Source organism: Protopterus annectens, chromosome 1.part1 (genome assembly GCF_019279795.1).
Source record: "Protopterus annectens isolate FY-2018-M chromosome 1.part1, PAN1.0, whole genome shotgun sequence".
Lineage (NCBI taxonomy): Eukaryota > Metazoa > Chordata > Ceratodontiformes > Protopteridae > Protopterus > Protopterus annectens.
This window is the reverse complement of record NC_056726.1, coordinates 300,181,993-300,203,804: the sequence shown is the minus strand read 5'-3', so window position 1 is coordinate 300,203,804 and position 21,812 is coordinate 300,181,993. Positions and strand designations below refer to the sequence as shown.

Below are 21,812 nucleotides of genomic sequence, written 5' to 3'. Positions count from 1 at the left end.
TCACTAGATGCTTATGATGTTTTTTTACTTAATACATATATAGCAGCACAAATCAGCCTCTGGGTCAAGATTCATCAGTTCAGAGTTTTCCTTCAAGTCTGTGGGCAGGAGGAAATCTAGAGATCCGATGGTTTCCTCAGTCTTTGAGGCTTTCCAGACTGTTCTTTCGATTCCAAGGGAAAAGTTGGTCTCTCCATGATCAGTACTATCCAAGCTTCTAGTGGAATTAGCTTCTGTTTCTCATTCTTTTGGCAGACAAGGGTCAGTCTGTTCCACTGGCTTCCTTGACAACCTGCAGTATTGTCTCCCAGTCTGATTCTGAACCATCTGATCCTTCTATTCAGATTGTTCATAGGAAATGGACATGAAAACAGAAGTACTTAGACTGTTCATCAGAGTCTATCACTGAAGACAGTCTTGGATGGAGGTGAAGGCTCCTCAAGATCCATCTGTGGAAGTATCACCTTTAGTAAAGTTCTGTTGTTGATGAAACAGAGGGGAGGAGCATGGTCCCCAGTTAGTCATTTTCTTGAGTAATTACTGGTCTTGGTAGCCTTTGGGTCCGACCCGTCTTCTTCCTGAGTGGTACCAGCCATTGACCCACTCATTGATTTGATGGCTTAGTTGGCATGTAAGGACCCTGACTTGGTGGAGCCTAGCCCCAAAAATTCAGATAGGATTCTCTCTGCATATACAAACAGGAAACATTGGAGCAAAGGTACTCTGGTAGATGCAGTGATTGTAGCAGCAGCCACAAAAAAGGAACCGTCTGAAGAGAGTGCCTTGGTCTTTATACCTAATAAGAAGTCTTGAGTGATGGACTTGTTTGTTAAGCAGGTGTGTTGTCGCATCCTGTGTTCTCAGGGTGCTACATTATCTAGCTCATGCCACCAGGTTTCAGAGAGACTTGACAAAGGAAATACCCAAGTCTCTCTCTGGTGTTCTGCCAACAGATGGCCAGAAGAGAGTGGACTCCCAAATGTCAACCCTCCTTTCTACCTGCAGTGTGGTCATATATGTTCTCTCGAATGCAGCCGATGACATAGCAAGGGCTGGAGGCACCAGCATCTCCATTCGCCTTCATGCCTGAATATGCTTTTGTGACTTTGTGGAAAGTTTTTGGACATGCTTCATCTGTGCCCTCTTTGATAGGTCCACTCTGGACCTAAAGTAAGAGATGCTCAGCAGGAGTCGGCAAGATGATAATGGACTCTGAGGTAGGCGTCTGCTTCTCCAGGCCTCAGAGATCCCACTTTAGGAATCATTGGGCTAGGAAGAAGATGTGGTTCAGAAAATCAGTTTCCTTATCAGAAAAATCCTGGTGATAGCTTGTGGCAGAGCAGGAGACGGCAGCAATAATGGATGCCGCCCTAGAGGCAGACTGTATTATTTGGGCTTTTGCAGACCATTCCTTGAAAAGCCTGTTTAGCATCCCTCAAGGTTGCCAGACTGCTGCAGTCAGGAGACAGTTGAGGGACATTTATCTCTGCACCTACAAGGCTGGCAAAATATTACCACAGATTTTCGCATGCTAAACATATTCTCCAGAGGTTATTCTATACCATTTTCCCTTCTCCCTATCAAATGGAAGAAAGCTTCCGACATTCCAGCTAGTCAGTGGGAACTTGTAGTATCAAGTCTTTCTAAGCCGAAAAAGTCATCCAGCCAGTATCCATAGACCAGATAGAATCTGGAGTCTATTCATGGTTCTTTTCAGTAGCCAAGAAAACAGTGGACTTCAGACACATTTTGGTTGTGAGTCATTTGAATCAATTTTGGCAAGCAGAGAAAATTCTGGATGGTCACACTCCAGTCCATTTTGCCTCTACTGAGGAAGGACTGTTGGATGTGCTGAGTAGATCTCGAGGATGCATATTGCCATGTGAAGATGGGGAGGAGTTTAAGGAGATTTCTCAATTTCCAGCTGGGATCTGGTCATTGTCTGTTCATAGCCCTTGCCCTTTAGACTTGTCACAGCCCCCGAGTGTTCAACAAAGGTATGACAGTAGTAGCAGCACATCTACTAGGGATCCAGGTGTTTCCATATCTCAATGATTAGCTTCTCATATTTCTTATGACACCACCCAGACCTTTTGGTCCAACTGATGTAAAATCTAGGCATCACAGTTAACATTTCCAAAAGCCAGCTTATGTCGTCTCAACATATTTATAGGATGCCACATGAACACAACCTTGCAGATTGCCTGTCTTCCAATGTCCAGGGTTCTTTCTCTGTTTCACAGCAACTCAATGTCTTCACCACCCCTGTCCACCTGCAAGACTGATCCTTCACCTGTTTGGTCTCATGGCATCTGCAATCCTCATGGTCCCATTCATCAGATTCTATTTGAGGGCTCTCCAGTTGAGTTTAGTGGTACAATGGTCTTAAAGGGTCTATCCACTCCATTCCAAAATAAGACTTACTCAGTTTTGCGGGCAGCACATATTTTGAGGGGGTGCTAATGTTTCCTTCAGTGTTAAATAGATGGCCATTCCAAATGAATCCCCCAGTGACTGTAATGATAAAGGATGCTTCCCCTCTACTGGTTGAGGGGCATTCCGAAGAGAAGACAATCCAGGGCACCTGGTCACACACACACACATCAATCTTCACATCAGTGTTCTGGAGATGTGGTCCTCCTTCTTTTGCAGGCCTTTAAGGATGATCTCTCCAGAGATGTCATTCAAGTACTGACCAGACAATGTCGGTAGTCTTGTACATCAGCAAACGGAGAGGAAATCCGCTCCTACCCCTTATGCCATGAAGCCATGACAGTCTGGCGGGGGGGCCGATATCTTCACACTGCTTTTTAGTAGCAGCGTATATTGTGAGGTCATTCAGTGTTCTGGTGAACAATCATGAGTGGTCCCTCAATCCAATAGTGACAGACTTGATCATCTGTTGCTGGGTCTAACCTTGCTGCAGTATATCTGCATCCCATCTAAACCAAAAGTGCAGCAGTTATTTTGCCCTGATCCTTCTGCAGAGACGGTCACCAGGAGTGCTCTGGTCCACAATGAGCTCCCGTGTCTCCGTTATGCTTTTCCCTGAATGCCTCTAAACACAAGGCAAGAATGTGGTAGATAAGGTTATCCTCTTAGTCCCTTTCCCACATCAGCAGACATGGTTTCCATTTCTAATGCCTTTGCTATGAAATTAACCACTTGGTTCCTCCAATTCTAATTTTAGCCAGAAATGCCAGGCTTTTCTCGTTGGTTGCTCGTATCTTATCAGCATCTCAAAAACATGTCATTACCAAAATGTAACCTTGCAAATGGAAAAGGTTTTCTACTTTGGTATTATCCAAAGGTCTAGACCCCCTTTTCAGCTCCTGTTACTTCCATTCCAGAGTTATCAGAACTTTTTCACAATGGGTCTAGTTACTTGGCTGTCAAAGTTTAGTTGGCAACTATCTCTACTTTTTTGTAGGCCAGAACAACTGTCCTGTAGCTTTCTTGAAGATTTCTACAGCTTTTTTAAAGGGAACTTTTCTAGTTCGACCCCCAGTCATAGATCCATTTTCTCGTTGGAACATTACTATCATGTTGCAAGCATTGTCTCCACCTCCATTCAAATCAGCAGCATCAGTGGATTTAACTCCTGTTTTGGAAAACCATTTTTTCTGGTGACTGTCACTTCAGGTAAGTGCATATCAGAGAGTGTGAGCACTATCCTGTAAACATCCATGTTTGGTTTTACATAAGGATAGAGTTTCACTGAGAGCTAATGTGTCATTCCTGCCTAAGGTGGCACTCAAAGCTAATGTAATTCAGACAGTAAATTTACCAGTCCTTTTTTTTTTCCTCTCCACTATTTTCCTTATACAGTTGAATGCATGCTTCATATGCTGGTCGCCCATTGCCAGCTCAGGTTTTGATCTTCATAGAACTAAGCATTTCAGGAGGTGTGATCAACCATTTGTGGCTTTCTCAAAACAAAAATTGGGCAAGGATGTGTCTAAGGTTACTATAAATGGTTGTTTAATTGCATTACATTTGTGTATACTAAAAAGGGTTTATCCTTGCAATCCAAACTTAAGGTTCATTCCACAAGGGCGGTGACCACTTCTGCAGCTTTTGCCAGTAGACTTCCTATTGGTGATATCTTTGCAGCTGCTTACTTGGTCAGCAGTTCACACGTGTCACATTATAAACTGGATGAACAATCTAGGTCTTGCTCATCTCTTGGTCCCACCATTCTCAGGAATGTCCTTCCATGATACCACCTAGGGGTTATATGCTTGGGAATCTGTCCCACAGTTGAATTGGATGGAAATAGACAACATTGAATATAAAAGTTATGTGCTTACCATAACAGTAGATCCATGTTGTCAGATTTTCAACATGTTCAGCATCCCTCCCACCTGTCCCCTGCCAAGTTGTCACTAAAGGTACTCTGAGGACTGGTCGACTTTGGCATTCCCTGCCAGTATTCTATAACCATTCCATGGCTTTTGTTATACCCTTTAGTAGTAAACCAGTGTAAGAGTTATTTCACTAGTGTAAAGTTACTGGTTTGTGCTTTTATTTTATTATTTTAACAGGGGCAAACTCAGTCTGAAATAGTAAGGTGGCGACTAGGGAATTATGGGTAGGGGAGGAGTCAGAGCCCTGGAACAGAAGAACTTCAAGATCAGTGCCGAGGTCAGATAAGACAACCCCCAGTTGAACCAGACAAAAATCAGACAACATAGATCTAACATTGTGGTAAGTACATGACTTTTGTGCTCTTCCCATCACTCATGCTGCAGAGTTTCCCTGACTATCAAACAAGCTGCAGGTTCTAACAATAGATGCCTTATTGTCAAAGGTTCTTTCTTATTCAGAACTAGTGGAAATCCTGGATGAGGAGGCAGTAAAGCAAACCTTGCTGAAGCTCAAAAAGTTGACCGTGATTTGACACTTGGGGCTAGAGAAGGAGGGTGCATTTGTACCCCCCTTGTACAGAAGTATGATTCTGACAGTGGGTTGTCAGCCATGGCTTCACCTTCAGAGACATTTGATTTATCCTGGGGTTGGAGAGTTTACTTAGTCTAGTATAGTTCCCTTGTGCTTATAGAATCAAGAGTGGCTTCTTCCTAAAGGTCCTGCAGAGGTGGGGCACCCTGGAAGTCCACCTCTTTGCTACAGAGGAGAACATAGTTCCTATCTGTTATGCTTGGTTTAGCTAGGCAAGGAGCATATTTGCACTGAATTTCTTCTCATCCCATTGTTGGGGAAAATTAAGGTCCGTTTTTCAAAATTTTCTGTGAACCAGTTCCTGGTAGCGAAACTCAAAACTTATCAGACTTCATTGCAGTATAGTAGCAACAGATGTAATTTTAGGCCTTTGGGTCCATGGCAGAACATTATTTTGTCTTGTTGCATGCCAGAGGTGTCTTACTAGGAGAAGCTATGTGGAAGATGCTAAGTGTTCTTTCCTACCTCGTTTAGTGAGTTTGCAGTTGTGTGTATTTATGCGACATATTTACAGTGTAAGAAACTTCTGTGTGGAAGATTTTCAGTCCATATATTTCTAGTTAATCACTGTATATTAATCGGACAGAGTAGTAGCAGCTTGTCAAGTCAAAAAGTAGTACAGAATTATATAATTCTACAGCATTACTAAGTATTCGAAAGTAATCCAAGCAAGGCAGGCAGGCAGTCTGTTTCCAGTTGAAAATCCTTTAAGTATCTGCCTGCCTTGCTTGGATTACTTTCGAATACTTAGTAATGCTGTAGAATTATATATTTTCTATTATTACTTTTTGACTTGACGAGTTTACGTTCGCTACTTCTACTACTATTGTCTGATCTGATTAATATACAGTGATTAACTAGAAATATATGGACTGAAAATCTTCCACACAGAAAAGTTACTTGCACTGTTTTGTTTTTAGACCCACTACACTTTAGTGGGTTGTTTTGAGACTTCGGGGATACCACGGAGATTACCTGTTTTTTATGCAACACATTTAGAGTCTTAGTTTTACAGTCGAAGTGCATATTTCTACCATTGTAGTATAACAATCATAGTTTTGTGGTTGATAGAACTTGTGCTGCAGCACAGGCTTGTGAGGCTGTTCCTTAAGGGAATTCTGCATCCTTGTCTGTCATTAGGAAACCATTGTCCATGGGACTTGGACTCCATGACTGATTAGGTTTTCCTATCCTGTATTCAAATAGCAAGGTTTAAAGTTTGCTATTAGAAAATGCTCTTGGGGGACATTACCTGTGCTTTTGTAGTGTCTTTGAGTTGCATACTATCATTGATAAAGAACCTTACTCGGCCTTTCTTAAGGATTGGGCACTATTCAAGACTCTAACCCATTATAAGTTTACTTTCCTTTGTCTTTTCAGTGATTCATAGCCTTTGACTGATCCTCTTCAGTTAAGTATTCAACTAACTCCTTGTAGTGTTTGTATGTCTTTGCTTCTAATGGCACTGTCATTATAGTATAAAAAGAAAGAGTATCCTAGACAGAATTTTAAGCTGAAGATTCAAGTTGTGAACATGTCTTCCAGGGCTTTTTTAAAATTTTACTCTGAATATCTTGGTTTATTCATTTGTTTCAGCTCCCGAGCAATGTCAAAGTACAGTTTAAGTACTAACTTTATGTAGGTGCACTATATCTGAAGTCAGGTTAAATGGCAATAGTTATATTCTGGAGCTTGCTTATTTCAATACAACTTGTTGGTAGAAAACAAATTAAGCATCAGTTTTGGATTTGTGGCTTTGTAAGCCAACAGTGGACATTTGAATGCTAATGTGTTCTGTGAAAATTTGACTGTCCTATACAGGATGTTGTGCCATTTCTTTATAATATGTGGATTTATGTGACTTCTTTCATTTTTAAACAGATTACTAGGCTTACTGCTTCTTTCCATGCTTAAATATGGTTTTATATGTTCCTACAGATCACAAGCACTCTTTAAGAGACTATGGAAAAATGAATGTAAAATGTCAAGCCTTTGCTTCAGAAGTGCCACCAGTTAATTCCATCTCTTAGCCTGAAGGTTCAGATTATCCGCAAGGTTAGTAGATTTAATATTTCACGATCAGTTCAGAAGACATGGTATCAGTTAACCTTTCTGACAATGGAGGACCTAACTGGAAAAAGAGAGCGGAATCAAGAGGTAGAACTCATTGTGTGTGTGTGTGTGTGTGTGTGTGTGTAGGGGGCAGTTGCGTTCCAGGAAGGTGTGTTGCTCTTCATTAAGTCATTGTTGCAGCAATCTGAGTTTTGTGGGTTGTATCCTGTCAAGGACTGGACAACCGGACAGCTTTCAAAGGGCACCTTTCATGCACCTGTATCACTGTATAACTTGAGAAGAGTTGTATAAATTCAGTAATTAGGGTTCCAAACTTTCAGAAGTTTCTTGAGCGTTTTCTCTCTTCTGCAGGCTCTTCAGAGTTGGGCAGATAAGTACCCCAGTGGGGGAATATCTTCCAATTTTACCCCTCCTCCTTTTTTTTTTTTTTTTTTTTTTTTTTTTTTTTTTTGAGAAAAAGTTTTTCTGTCAAAATTTGTTGCTTGGGTTAGTGTTTTTGGTGGTTGTGACTGAAATGTTTTACCTGAAAGTTAAAATTTTTAGTCAGGAGGTTAGACCTTCTTAACAAAGTTATGTTACTTTTTCATTAGAGACATGCACCCGGGTCCCAGCTCCTCTCTTCCCTTCATGATCCGCAAGAAGAGTAAAGTAATACAGTAGGTTTTGGTCTCTACTTTGGCTTCCTGTTCATGTCTGCCACTGATGAGTGACTTTGCTGTGACCATATTGGGTTTCTGAGACCACTCATCAGTTTCTTTCTATTCACTGTGCTGCTACTCTGTTAAGACACTAAAGGCTGAGTGGCAGACATTATCTTGTGGAACTGTTGGTTTGCCCTCTGTGGGCAAGGGAGAACCACTCTTGCTGATATGAGGAGGGAGTGGATGTTGTTCCTTTGCAAAGCTGCCTTGAGAAGCTTTATTCTTGGGGAAAGGGGCTGTTCTTCAGGATGCTTTTTTTCCTGGGGTGTCTCCCAAGAAAAAGAAACATGAAGTGAGCCATTTTTCTTTATCTGTCACCATGACGAGGCTGATTGGCAGGGTTTTGCTAAAGGATTATTTAAAGTATTCAGTCTTTGCCTTCTGAGTCTTTCCTTCATTTAAAAATGTAAATACTTTCCTCTCTCTCAGATTCTGATCCTTAATCTGAGTGACAGGACCTAGACTTGTACTGTTTCTCAACTTCCTGCTCCACCGAACGCAGAATCTTGACTCTGCAGAAAGTTTTTCTTCAGATTCCACACCTGAAGATTTGTCATATTTCTTATTATATTTCCAGAATGAAGAAGTTTCATTGGGTACAAAAGGAAACACCCAAGCCCAGTGAAGAAATGATTTGCTGCAGGTGTATTTTGCTCACCCTACAGTTGCTCCTGTTTTTCAAGTCTTCCAAGGATCCATTCCTTGCAGCTAGCAAGTGTTCTTTGTGTTTCACTGTTGCAGTCATCACATTTGGGTTATCTGCTTACAGTATCCCTCAGTCGGCCTCTGTTGCTGTCACTTCTTCCGTGACATCAGGGGTATAAAACATGCAGCCGATGCCATTACATCAGTCTTTCTTACTGTGTGGTGCCCGAAGCAGCAGCAGTTCGCAAGTGCCGGTCGGCCGACTCCTGAAATTTTTGTTTTCGAGTTTCAGAACCGAAGTCTTCAATTAAATACCAAGTACCCCGTTGGGGAAACTTTTTCTTGCTCTAAACCAATGCCAGTAAAAGTAAATAATTGCATTACTTGTGGAAAGCAAATACCAGATAAAGATTTTCTTTCGTACTGTATTCCTTGCCTAGGCCCTGACCATGACGTACCTCACTGTCAGTTTTGTGCCTTATTTAAACCACGAACTATCAGTCGTTGGTATATTTACTCTTCTAAATATTTTGGTGCTCTGTTATATTATCCTGATATGTCTTCGGTAAGCCATCAGACTACAGACTTTCCAAAAAAACGCAAGGATAGAGACAGGCCGCCGAGGTCCAAAGCTGCTGACGACACTTCTCCTACGCCAGTCGCCAGTTTGCCGGTACTCAGTGAGGCGCTTTCACAGCCCCTGATACCTGCTACTTCAGATTCGCAGACCTCTACTCAGATCCATTCGGAGTCTGGTATGCTGCGAGATACTTCAACTGTGGGACCTGCGGATGTGTCTACCTTGGATGGGTCCGGAGCGGCTGTGCAGGCACCTCTATGCCTAAAAAACAAATAAGAATGGCTGAAGACCTTATTACTTTAATCAGGGGAAGCCATCCTTCTCCCTCTAAGAGACCTAGGACTGAGTTTGCTTATGATACTTCTGACCAGGGTTCTGAATTTTCTGTTTCCTCTGATGACCAGGATTTACCATTATCTGCCTATGAGGATTCTGATGCTGAAGAGACTATTCCCTCTGCATCCCCCCCCCCCCAGAGCATATTTCTTTTGGCGAAACCTTGCATGCCATCAGGGAACATTTTCATTGGGAAAGTCAGGATTTCTCAGATTCTAAAAAGAGGCTTAGGGATTTCTTACTCCTGCCCCAGCACAGGCCTTTAGCCATACCTCCTGTACTAGACATTGTTGATGATGCCTTTTCGGGGTCTAGCTTGGCCCCTGACTCCTTACCTTCTACTCCCAGTAAACCTGAAAACCTGATAGATGTTACAGGGTCCCTGACTCTCATAAGTTCCTTTTTAAAACTCCAACTGCGGATCCTGAGACCATTTCACAGGGACCCAAGGGCATTAAAGCTACTACTGCCAAAAGCCCTACCCCATCTGATAGAGACTCCAGGGCGCTGGATAGATGGGGTAAGAAGGTATACACTTAGGCAGCTTTTGCCATTAGAGCCTTAAACTGCCAGTTTCATATGTTAAAGTATCAGCAGCATATTATTGGATTGCTTAAACAGAAAATGATGTTGATTCCTGATTGTGCTGAAAATAAGGATTTGCAGAATTTACTGAATTCAGCTGAACATGTTGGAAAACATTCTTTGCAATGTGGTTTTGATTCACTAGAGGCATCTTGCAGGGTTGCTGTAACTGGGTCTGTACTTAGAAGGCATGCTTGGCTTAAGGAGCAATCCTTGCCAGATCATGTTAAAGCGAAATTACTGGATGCTCCCTTAAACCAGGATCGCCTGTTTGGCAACAAGGCAGAAGAAGTTCTTAAAAAGATGGATGAAAAAGCTGAATCTATGCAAACTGTTAAAGATTTTTTACAAGTACAACGTCCAAGGTTTAGTAGGGATTGGCCTTCCAAGAATTGGTCCTTTCCTGCCTCTTCTAGACCTTCTCAGTCCAAACCCAGATCCAGCAAAGCTCCCAGGCTTCAGTCCCAGGGTACACACAGGACTAAGCAGTGGGGGGGCCTCCACTTCCAAATCTGGGGGGTAGTAAAACTCCCCCTATGGTAAACTGCCACAATGACTTTTTTTTAAAACTGCCAAGCACTTCTCAAGTGTCTGCCCCTTTGGGGGGAAAGATTGCTCTTCATGCAAAGAACTGGGAACTCATTATCCAGGACAAATGGGTTTTAAATATAGTGTCCCAGGGATACAGATTTCATTTCCACACTTTACCAACACCAAGCGGGTGGCCAGATCTACCCCCAGATCAGTGGACAGAGGGCCAAAAGCAAGTACTTTCTCTTTTAAGCATGGGGACTATTCAGTTGGTACCAGAAGAGGAAAAGGGACGAAGTTTTTACTCGGGACTTTCCTGGTACCCAGAAAAGAATTCATGGCATCCTATCCTGGACCTGTGTACTCTAAACACCTTTTTGATGATTCCAAAATTCAAGATGCTGACTCTTCACCAGTTGTTCCCTGTGCTAGGCAAAGACGCCTGGTTGGCAACACTAGATTTAAAGGAAGCATACCTGCACATCCCAATCAGGGAATCTTGCAGAAGATGCCTACGCTTCAAAGCAGGCTTACATGCACTATCAGTTCTCTGCACTGCCCTTTAGTATTCACAAAGTGCCTAGCTCCAGTCATTGCGTTTTGCAGGCAAAGAAATATTCAAATATACCCATACCTGGATGATTGTCTAATTCAGGCAGAAAGCCAGGACATACTTTTGAATCATCTCGCCTTTGTACAAAGGGTGCTAACTTGTCTGGGGTACACCATAAATGAAAAGAAATCTCACCTGGTACCCTGTCAACAAATTATATTCCTGGGAGCAAGCTTGAATACAACTTCCCAGATGGCTTTCCTTACTCCAGAGAAACAAATTCATTTGACAACCTACTTCAAACAAGTGGCCACAAAAACCCTCTTATCAGCAAGGCAAATACTACAAGCCTTGGGGTTCATGGCCTCCTGCATTCTTCTAATTCTATATGCAAGACTGCATATGAGGAAACTGCAGTGGTATCTAAAAAGCCTATGGTGTCAACATTCTCAGGATCTAGAAGCAGTGATTCCTATCATACCTTGCCTACGTCTAGAGTTCCTCTGGTGGGCAGAGGCCTGCCACCAAAACAAGGGATTACCATTCACACTACCCCTTGCTGCCCAAACCCTAACAACAGATGCATCAGACTATGCATGGGGGGCTCACCTGACAGGGAAGGTGCATTCAGGGCAAATGGAACCCAAGTCAAATGCACGTGCATATCAATCAAAAAGAAATGTTAGCTGTACAAAATGCACTGACAGCCTTCAAGGACCACATTTTTCCAGGACAATTAATAGTAAAGATGGACAACACCACTGTTATGTGGTACATAAACAACCAAGGGGGTACACATTCTTACCCCCTCTGCAGACTAGCCATGGCATTGTGGAACACAGCCCTGAGCTACCAAGTGCATTTACAAGCTCAGTTCCTGCCAGGAAAACTAATTACACTGGCAGACTAAGCAGAAACCTCATGGACCCACTCGAGTGGAAACTGGAACCAAGGATTTTCAACATGTTGACAAGCAATTGGAGGAGCCCAGATATAGACCTGTGTGCCTCCCCCCAGAACCATCAGTTGGACTAATTTTGCACAAGGACTCCCCACAAGCAAGCTTGGAAAGTGGATGCTCTGTCCTTCAGCTGGAAAAACCTGTCAGTTTATGCCTTTCCTCCTCTGCTCTCCAAAGTACTACTTAAGATCAAACAAGACAAACCAAGGACGATTTTGATTGCACCAGACTGGCCACGCCAACACTGGTACCCCCTCTTGCGCAGTGTGCCACTGTTGGCCCCATGGCACCTGCCTCAGACTCCTACCCTATTGTCTCAGCAGGAGAATAAGATTCTGCACCCTCAGCTTCAAACACTGAACCTAGCAGCCTGGCTAATTACCTAATCTCTCCTTTACCATACCTCAGTAAACCAGTGATGGATATAATTTTATAGGCAAGGAAGCCTAGTACTAGAAAATCTTATGCTGAAAAATGGAAAAGAATCTGTGCCTGGAACCAATCTCAAGGGATGAGCACAGCAGTGCCCAGTTTACCTCAGATTTTACAATACCTAACTGAGATGCTTCACAAGGGCCTGCCCTCCTCCTCCATCAAAATTCACGCCTCAGCCATTTCAGCTCATTATAACACAGAACCTCCCCTCTTCTCTCATCCACTGCTTAAGCAGTTCCTCAGAGGGGCCAAAAACTTACAACCACCCAGGAGAGTTTTTGATAATTTCCAACTATATTCTAATATCTGTAAGGGAAAATATCTCCGGATTCTAGGTTTTATGGCCTTTACATTTTTTAAGATTGATTTGGTCAGACTTCACATGAGAAATTCAAACCAAAACCAGAGCTCTGTATTTCAAATAACCATGGCAGGGGAATTGTAAAAAGGGGCTACTTTGTTGGTTGAAACAGTCTCAACCCAGGACTCCCTTTTACCCTTCTAGCCCCTAAGTCTGTAACCACAGATATCTCAGATTTTGCTTGGTCAGCTGTACCCAAAGGGGTGAAAGTTAAGGGCCTGTGGAACACACATGACAAATTAAAGCAGACTTCAAGTAAATTGTGACACTAATTTCTTTGATGCTGTCAAATCTCTGAACCATCTTTGAATTCCATGCCCTCTACTAGTAATCGCAGACAGTGCCACAGGGATCTGTTACATAAACAAAACAAGGGGGAATCTGATCCTACCCCATTTGCAGACTACCTGTGGCATCTTGGGAACTTGCAAGTCGCCACAGTCTGACCCTGCAGGCTACTTATTTCTGTCAGAGCAGTTATAGCATGCAAGCTGAGCAGGGCAGACACCCACTAATGGAAGTTGTTTGCACCCAGGAGTCTTACAGGAATTGATCCAAGTCTGAAACTCTGGTGAATACTTAATAGATCTGTTTCGCCCATTTGCAACAGACAGTTTAAGAAATTCTGCTCCAGGATTCTTGAAGAAAAGGCATGGAAGACTGATGCCCTTTCATTCTCATGGAGTGGGATAATTATGTGTGCCTTTCTGTTATTTGCTATTACAAAGGACGACTTTCCAAAGATGATACTGGTAACTCCCTCTTAACTTCGACAGCACTGGCTTCCCATTCGTGTCAGATTGGCTAAGGGCATTTCCCACAAGCTTCCTCACAGGATGAACTTGGGGTGCATCAAGCAACCCCTGTCCTAACTGAGTTTCTTCAGTTCACTTTCTGGATGATAGAATTTTTTTTAAACACCATTATTAAATTCCACCCAAGACGTAGGTGCACATACACTAACATAAAAGAAAACGAGCCATGTAAACATTTTTCATGTTAAAGCATTATACGTTACATAGATGTTTTCTTTAACAGTTATCAATCACTCCAGTATTCTATAAATTGCTCAGTTCCTGTTTTCTTTTAAACCTCACTCCTCTTCCTGAATATTGTTCTGCTGGTGTTATTTCTACAAATTACATTTATTTATATGTAATTTGTTCCTTTCCTTTTCTAAGGATCCCACCCACTTCCAGTTACTTTTATCTCCAGTATTTGTTTTAGTTGGTTTAGATTTTGATTTTCTACTGATTTGCTTTTTGTTAGTCAGCTGTAAACCTGAGCCTTACCATGTCTGAAAAATTCAGTTCTTGTGTCCTAGCTCTCTAAAATTATTTCATTAGCTACAACTATTGGCTACCCAACATTTGTTGCAGAGTACTCTGTAGGGAATTTTTAAAGTCTGTTAACTCATTGTATCCCCAAAACACACGTTCATACCCATTTTCACCATTTGCTGTCTACTTGAAAAATTCTCTGAATTTTGCTTGGAGTACAAGTTATATGCAGACTCTTCAAAGAAAAAAATTCCTAAAATGTATGTCTTTGCATACTTGGCAGCCGTACAGATGTTCTCTTGTTCTTTTTTAAATTTGCCTTTCCAGTCTCTCTTCCCAGTCTGTCTTGCCAAGTCTGAGTGATTCTTAAAGATTTTCTTTGTGTTTCACTGTTGCAGTCATCAAACTTGGGTTATCCTGCCAGGGGTAGCCCTCAGTCGGCCCGAATACCAGAGCCTTAGTATTTCTGCGTCAGTTGCTGTTGCTCCAGGACTGACATCAGGTCGTCAGTGGTATAAAATCAGGCAGCCGACGACATTACAGTTCGCACGAATGCCAGTCGGCTGCTACCTGAGTTTTCATTTCTGAATTGAATTTGAAGTCTTTTAAAGCTAAGTCCCCCTTTGGGGATACTTTTTTCTTGCTCTAACCAATGTCAGAAAAAGTTAACAATTGTCTCACCTGTGGAAAGCAAATACCACACTGAGATTTTCATTCTTACTGCATCACCTGTTTAGGCCCAGACCACGACGTCCCTCACTGTCGGTTTTGTGCTTTGTTCAGTGCCAAAGCTATACGTCGTCGGGCCCTTATTGTAGCTAAATATTTTCGCTCTTGATCTCCATATTCCGAAATGGCTTCGTTAAGTCATCCGACTACCGATCTTTGAAAAAACGTAAGGATAAAGACAGAGAGAGACCGCACAGGTCCAAAACTGCTGACAACGCTTCCATTAAGCTAGTCGCCAGTTCGACGGTCCTCAGTGAGGCTCTTTAGCAGCCCCTGATGCCCGCTTCTGTGGATTCGCAGGCCGCTACCGAGACCCGTTCGGAGTCCGGTATGCTGCAAGATTCTTCTTTGACAAAGGATCCAGCAGATGTCTCTACCTTGGATGAGTCCGAAGCCGCTGAGCAGGCACCGGCTTCTGAGGAAGTTCTTCACACTACCGATACTTGACACAAACCGATGACTTCTTTTGCGTCTTCAGTTCTTTCTAAAACTACAGAGTTTCTAAGGGCGGGGTACGAACTACACCTAAAAAACCTGATGACCCAAGCTCAAGCACCTGCATCCATGCCTCAATCTCAAATGCTTAAAATGGCGGAAGACCTTATCTTGCTTATTAGGGGAAGTCATCCTACCCCTTCCAAAAGAAAGAGACTTGTCCCCAGCAGTTTTATCTGACCAGGAGTTAAGATGACTGTAAGGTTTCTGAATATGAAGACATGCAGCCCTTGTCCGCTTATGAGGATTCAGATGCAGAGGAATACATTCCTTCTGCCTCTCCTCCAGAGGATTTTTCATTGGGTGAAACCCTACATACCTTAAGGGAGCATTTCCAATGGGAGTGTCAGGACTGTCCTCAGTCCAAAGAGAGACTCAGAGAATTCTTAGATTTACCACAGAACAGACCTTCAGCCATTCCTCCTGTTCTGGATGATGTCTTTATGGAATCCGGTTTAACTCCTGACACCCTTCCACCTGCTCCCAGGAAGCCTGACAGGTATTAGAGTCCGTGACTCACACAAATTTCTTTTCAAAAATGCTACTGCTGACCCACAGGTCATCTCCTAAGGACCTAAATGAATAAAAGCTACCACAGCTTGGAATCCCACCCCCTCGGAATGGGATTACAGAGCTTTAGACAGATGGGGTAAAAAAGTATACACTTGCAAATCTTGCCATTAGAGCACTAAATTGTCAGCTCCACATGCTGAAACACCAGCAGTACACTATGGAACTCCTTAAACAGAAGATCTACCTTTCCGGCTTGTGCAGAAAGTAAGGAATTACAGGAGATTATGCATTCTGCAATCCCAAGTTACTAAACACACCTTGCATTGTGGCTTTGATGCCCTAGAAGCATCCTGCAGGCAACAGTCACAGGTTCTGTGCTTAGAAGGCATGCTTGGCTTAAGGAACAGACCTTGCCAGACCATGTCAAATCAAAACTATTGGACGCACCTTTGAACAAAGACAATTTGTTTGGCACCAAGGCAGAATAGGTCTTAAAAAAGATGGAAGAAAAGGCTAAATCTGTGCAGACAGACTTCCTGCAGGTCCAGCCTCCAAGGTTCAGTAGGCATTGCCCCTCCAAGCACTGGTCCTTTCCGGCCCCCTCAAGACCAGCTCAGACAAGACCTAGGGGAAGCAGACCCCCCCCCCATCAGACAGCAGTCCCAGGGAATGCAGAGATCTAAGCAATGGAGTTCCTCCACTTCAAAAGCAGGGAGTGCTAAGACACCCCCCTGATGAAAAGAACTCATGACTTTACACCTCCACCTCTTATCTCTGCCCACCTGCTTGTGCCCCTAGGAGGAAAACTTCCTTCCATGCCAAAAACTGGGCCTCTATCATCAGTGACCGATGGGTCCTCAACATAGTGTCCCAGGGATACATATTTTATTTCCACACTCTACCAACCCCAAAAGGGTTCCCAGATCTTCCTCCAAACCAGTAGGCAGAGGCCCAAAACCAAGTCCATTCCCTGCTCTCCATGAGGGCAATACAGCCTGTTCCTGCAGACCAGATAGGCCAAGGTTTCTACTCCAGGCTTTTCCTGGTACCCAGAAAAGAGGGCACCTGGTGCCCAATCCTCGATCTTTCAATTCTAAACACCTTCCTAGTGATATCAAAATTCAAAATGCTCACCTTCTAGCAGCTTCTTCCTATGCTATCCAAGGATGCTTGGTTAGCCACCCTAGACTTAGAGGCCTATCTACACATCCCAATCAGGGATTCCTGCAGGAAATACCTAAGTTTCAGGGTAGGATCTATGCACTTTCAGTTCTGTGCGCTTCCCTTTGGCTTATCCACACCGCTCCCACAGTTTTCACAAAATGCCTGGCTCCAGCCATTGCTTTTTGCAGACAAAGGAATATTCATATTTACCTCTATTTAGACTGCCTGATTCAGGCAGACAGTCAGGACAAGCGGTTACAGCACCTGACCTTTGTAAAGGACCTACTGACCTACCTGGGGTAAACTATAAACGAAAAGAAATCCAAACTGGTACCCACTCAAAAAATTGCATTACTGGGAACAAGCCTGGACACAGCATCCCAGATGGCATTCCTTACTCCAGAAAAACAAGCCTGACAGGCTACTTCTCTCAACTAGCAACCAGAACCCAGTTATCAGCAAGGAAAATCCTGCAAGCTCTAGGGTTCATGGCATCCTGCATTCATATTCCATATGCCAGACTGCGTATAAGGAAACTTCAGTGGTACCTAAAAAACCTTTGGTGTCAACACTCTCAGGACCTGGAAACTATCATACCTGTGATACCATGTCTAAGGAAAGATTTTCTTTGGTGGGCTGCAGCATGCAACCACAACAAGGGTCTTCCCTTCTCGCAACCCCAAACCACCCAGACCCTAACCACAGATGCATCAGATTATGCCTGGGGTGCACACCTGGACTGCAGGTGCATTCAGGGACATTGGAGCCCAAGTCAAATATATATGCACATCAACAAAAAAGAGATGCTAGCTGTTCAGCATGTTTTGACAGCTTTCAGACTCCTACTCTCCCCGGGGCCTCTAATGAATAAAAAACCGACAACACCACAGTGATGTGGTACATCAACAAGCAGGGAGGAACTCACTCTTATCCCCTCTGCAGGCTCGTCGTGACCCTTTGGCACACGGCTTCAGACCTGCAGATCCACCTGCAAGCACAATTCCTGCCAGGCTCCCAAATCTCCCTGGTAGACATCTTAATCAGAAACCTCCTAGACCCACACAAGTGGCAGCTAGACCACAGCACCGTCAACCTTGTAACCCAGAAATGGGGCACCCTGAAGGTGGACCTCTTTGCCTCCCACAACAATCACCAGCTCAGCAAATTCTGCACCAGGGAATCTCACAGCAAGGCCTGGAAAGTGGATGCCCTATCCTTCCAATGGTTAAACCTCTCGATCTGTGCATTTACCCCTCTACCTCTACTTTCAAGGGTACTACTCAAAATAAGGGAGGAAAAACCAAGAGCAATCTTGATTGCCCCACACTGGCCATGCCAGCACTTGTACCCATTGCTGGGCAGTCTGTCATCCCTGGCACCATGGCACCTACCTGAGATCCCAACTCTCCTGACCCAGCAGAACAGAGAATTCATGCATCCACAATTGCAGACCCTGAACCTGGCAGCCTGGCTTATTCCCTGACTTCTCCAGTTGCCAGCAAGTCCTGGATGTTATATGTGAGGCCAGACACCTCAGGACTAGAAAATCCTATGCTGGCAAGTGGAAAAGGTATTGAACCTGGAATAAGGCTAAAGGAGCTGAAACAACACAGTTTTCCTTACCTCTCATGCTGGATTACCTAGCAGATCTTACTACACAGGGGGCCTATCCTTCTCTTCTATTAAAATTCATGCCTCTGCCATCTCTGCTCATTACAGCACAGAGCCACCTCTCTTTTCTCACCCTCTCATTAAACCATTCCTAAGAGGGGCTCACAATTTAAATCCACCCAGAAGAGCTCCTACCCCAGCTTGGTACCTTAACTTTGTGTTGGAAAAGATCACACTACCCCCTTTGAGCCTGCAGCTTCAGCAGAGTTCAAATTCCTCTCTTGGAAAACAGCTTTGCTTCTGGACAGCACTTCAGATGGAAGAGTTTCAGAGCTACAAGCACTCATGGCTGTAGAGCCCTTCATCATTTTTCATGCTGACAGGGTCTCCCTTAGGACTAACCCAACTGTCATGCCTAAAGTGGTGTCCAGTGTGGATCTCAACCAATCAATTCATTTGCCCACCTTTTTCCCTAATCCACAAAACAAGGGGGAAAGGATTCTGCATTCTCTAGATGTGCACAGACAGCTCAGATTCTACCTGGATTAGGACTAAATCTTTTAGAAAAACTGACCAGTTGCTAGTCAGCTTTGCAGCAGGGGCAGAGGGCAAGGCCATATCCAATCAATCTCCAAATGGATAGCACACTGTATCCAGTTCTGCTACAAACACCATGGGAAACCACCCCCTAAGGGGGTCAGGACACATTCCGCCAGGGCAACCTCCACCTCTGCAGCTTTTCTCAGAGGGGTCCCTTCCAGGGACATTGTGGAGGCTGCAACATGGAGTTCTGTTCATACCTTCACCAAGCATTACCACCTGCCTATCTTCTCCAAATCCAGGGCAGGCTTTGCAACTGCAGTCTTGCAGAGCATCCTAGCCAGCTCCCAGTCGTCTTGACTGCCTCCACCCTTTTCTTCAGCTTTGGGAATCCACCCAAGTGTGATGACTGCAGCTGTGAAACATGAAGAACATAGTACAGTTGTGTACACTTATAAATGTGGATGTTCGAGTGTATTCACTGTTGCAGTCCTAGTTTCCCACCCTCCATCCCCCATGTCTCTCTCTCTCTTCCTCTCTCCTTACAGGGATTTTTGGTATTTACTTTCTACTGGTAATGGTGTTCCACCATAACCAAGCTCCCTATTTGGGGGCTCCTGACATTTGAGGCAAGAAAAACTGATGTAATGGCGTCGGCTGCCTGATTTTTTTTTTTACCACTGATGACCTGATGTCAGTCCTGGAGCGACAGCAACCGATGCAGAAATACCAAGCCTCTGGTATTCGGGCCGATTGAGGGCTACCCCTGGCAGGATAACCCAAGTGTGATGACTGCAACAGTGAATACACTCTAATATCTACATTTATGGTAAGTGTACACAACTGTACTTTATCGTACAGTGTTTTATATGTCTTACTAATTATCCCTTCTTTTAATAGCAGCTTTGTTCCAGAATCATCTGGGGGAAAAAGCTAATCTATTCCTGAATAATCCTCCCTCCTTTTCTCTTTGCCTGTACTCTATTTGTCACTGGTAGGGAAGGCAGCCTCTAACCTGTAGTCCATACCTTTGTTTGTCCTTGTCCAACTGTTACTTTTTCCTGTCTAGTTATTTGCTCCCAGTAATTTTGTTTCTCTGCCAGTTTATCTAGCTCCTTTTTCTGTAACCCTCCTTATTGTCAAACTCTTTCCTTTTTCCATTGCTGTGTTGGCTTAGTTTTTAAGTTCACTTTTGGGTTTATCTGAAGTTCATCGCAAGTGTATGAGCAAAGCACTAATCTGTTATTAATGCAATCTTGGTGGAGTATTGGTGATTGTTAATGTATTTTGTTCTAGTTGTTGTTTGCACTGTGCACCTCTTATGTAGTCCAATGCCTTTTTATTTCTTCGATTATTTTCTGCACCTTTATGAATATAACATTCTATGTGGTGGTTATTCTCCTTAAGGAGCTGCACCCCAAATCTGACTGTCATTCTTTCCTGAACTTCTCCATTTCGTCATCATCCCTTTCCAGTTTGATTTATAACCTTCTGCTTGCCATGGCATAGCTGTAAAGTATCCCTTCAATTCAGGTCATTGTAGACCATCTTGCCCTTTGTGAAGGATCGGTTTATCCCACTTAACTCTTGCCTATTTTGCCTTCTAAATAAATTCCTTCAACTTTCTTAATTGTTGTTCACAACTTGCCCACTGTTTTGTAAAAATATACCTGACCTGTGCAACTTAAAGATTAAAAACATTTTCACTGCGTATCTTATCTATAATAGAGTTTCTATTTTTTTTTTATTTTTGTATTGTAGATAGTTTGGTCTCGAATATCCTTAGCTGCGATAATAGAATCCTTTGTAATTCACACATCTAAATAATTTATCTTTTCTTGTTTCCGTGTTTATGGTTATTGCTGAACCAATTTGTGTTTGGGTGCATAGTTTATCACTGTAGCCTTTGTTTCATCTTCATGAATTTTATATCCTAAAGTACATGAAACTGTTTCAAATTGTTTCTGCAACACCAAAATGCCCTTTTCTGTCAAGTGCAAAATAATTTGCTCTGCAAATAAAGCTACCTTTTTTGATTACCATACTAGTTATTTTCTTTGAAAGTGTCTCTAAATGTAGAATAAAAGGGGAAAGAGGACACTACTGTCTTGTTCCTCTTATTGAAGCACAGTGTATCCAAGAAGAACCATCCCACCTTAATTTTTGCCTCCAAGCCTTCTTGTGTCTTTCTATTTAACCTTATTAGTCCATCAGAGAATGCAACTGTTTCTCTTGCCATAATCATACAATTCCAGCTGACTATTTTGAATGCTTTCTCTTCATTAAGACTCACCAACAGTATTTTTACATGCTGCTTCCTTCTGAATCATCATTGCTCTATTAATTGTAAAATGTTTGCCTTCCTTCCACAAAACCATATTAATCCATATCTTTCAAATTTTGCAGAATCCTTGCCCTCCTTTTAGTGGAGGCAAAAACACTTCACTGTCATGGTTTAAAATTGCAGGGGAGCTATTTGAATCTGGATCTGAAGGGTCTTTACCCTATTTGGGTTATATAGCCACCAGAGATTTCTTCCAAGATGCTAGTACCCCCCTCTCCTTTAAAGTACTGCTCAACAGAACCTTCAAGATTTTTACCAGTTTCTTCCCTCCTATCTTCCAGACTTCCACTGAAATATTTGACTTGCCTGTTGATTATATGTCACTTTTTTTTATCTTTTCATAACTTGTCTGCGAATTGAGCCTCATCTTCCTCTAATTTTTGCATAATTAAGTATTTTGCAGATATGTCTATTTG

The 21,812-nt window shown here is 43.0% G+C and overlaps 1 protein-coding gene across 3 annotated transcripts in view; it reads left to right on the top strand.

Annotated features, from left to right (window-relative positions):
* Window positions 1-21,812, top strand: part of TCF20 (transcription factor 20) — a 2,163,179-nt gene that overhangs the window by 1,091,642 nt on the left and 1,049,725 nt on the right. For all 3 annotated transcript variants that reach the window (XM_044074720.1, XM_044074711.1, XM_044074667.1), the window contains exon 5: window positions 6,898-7,014. The gene's annotated coding sequence lies outside the window, so the exon portion shown is untranslated. The remainder of the gene's footprint in view (window positions 1-6,897; window positions 7,015-21,812) is intronic.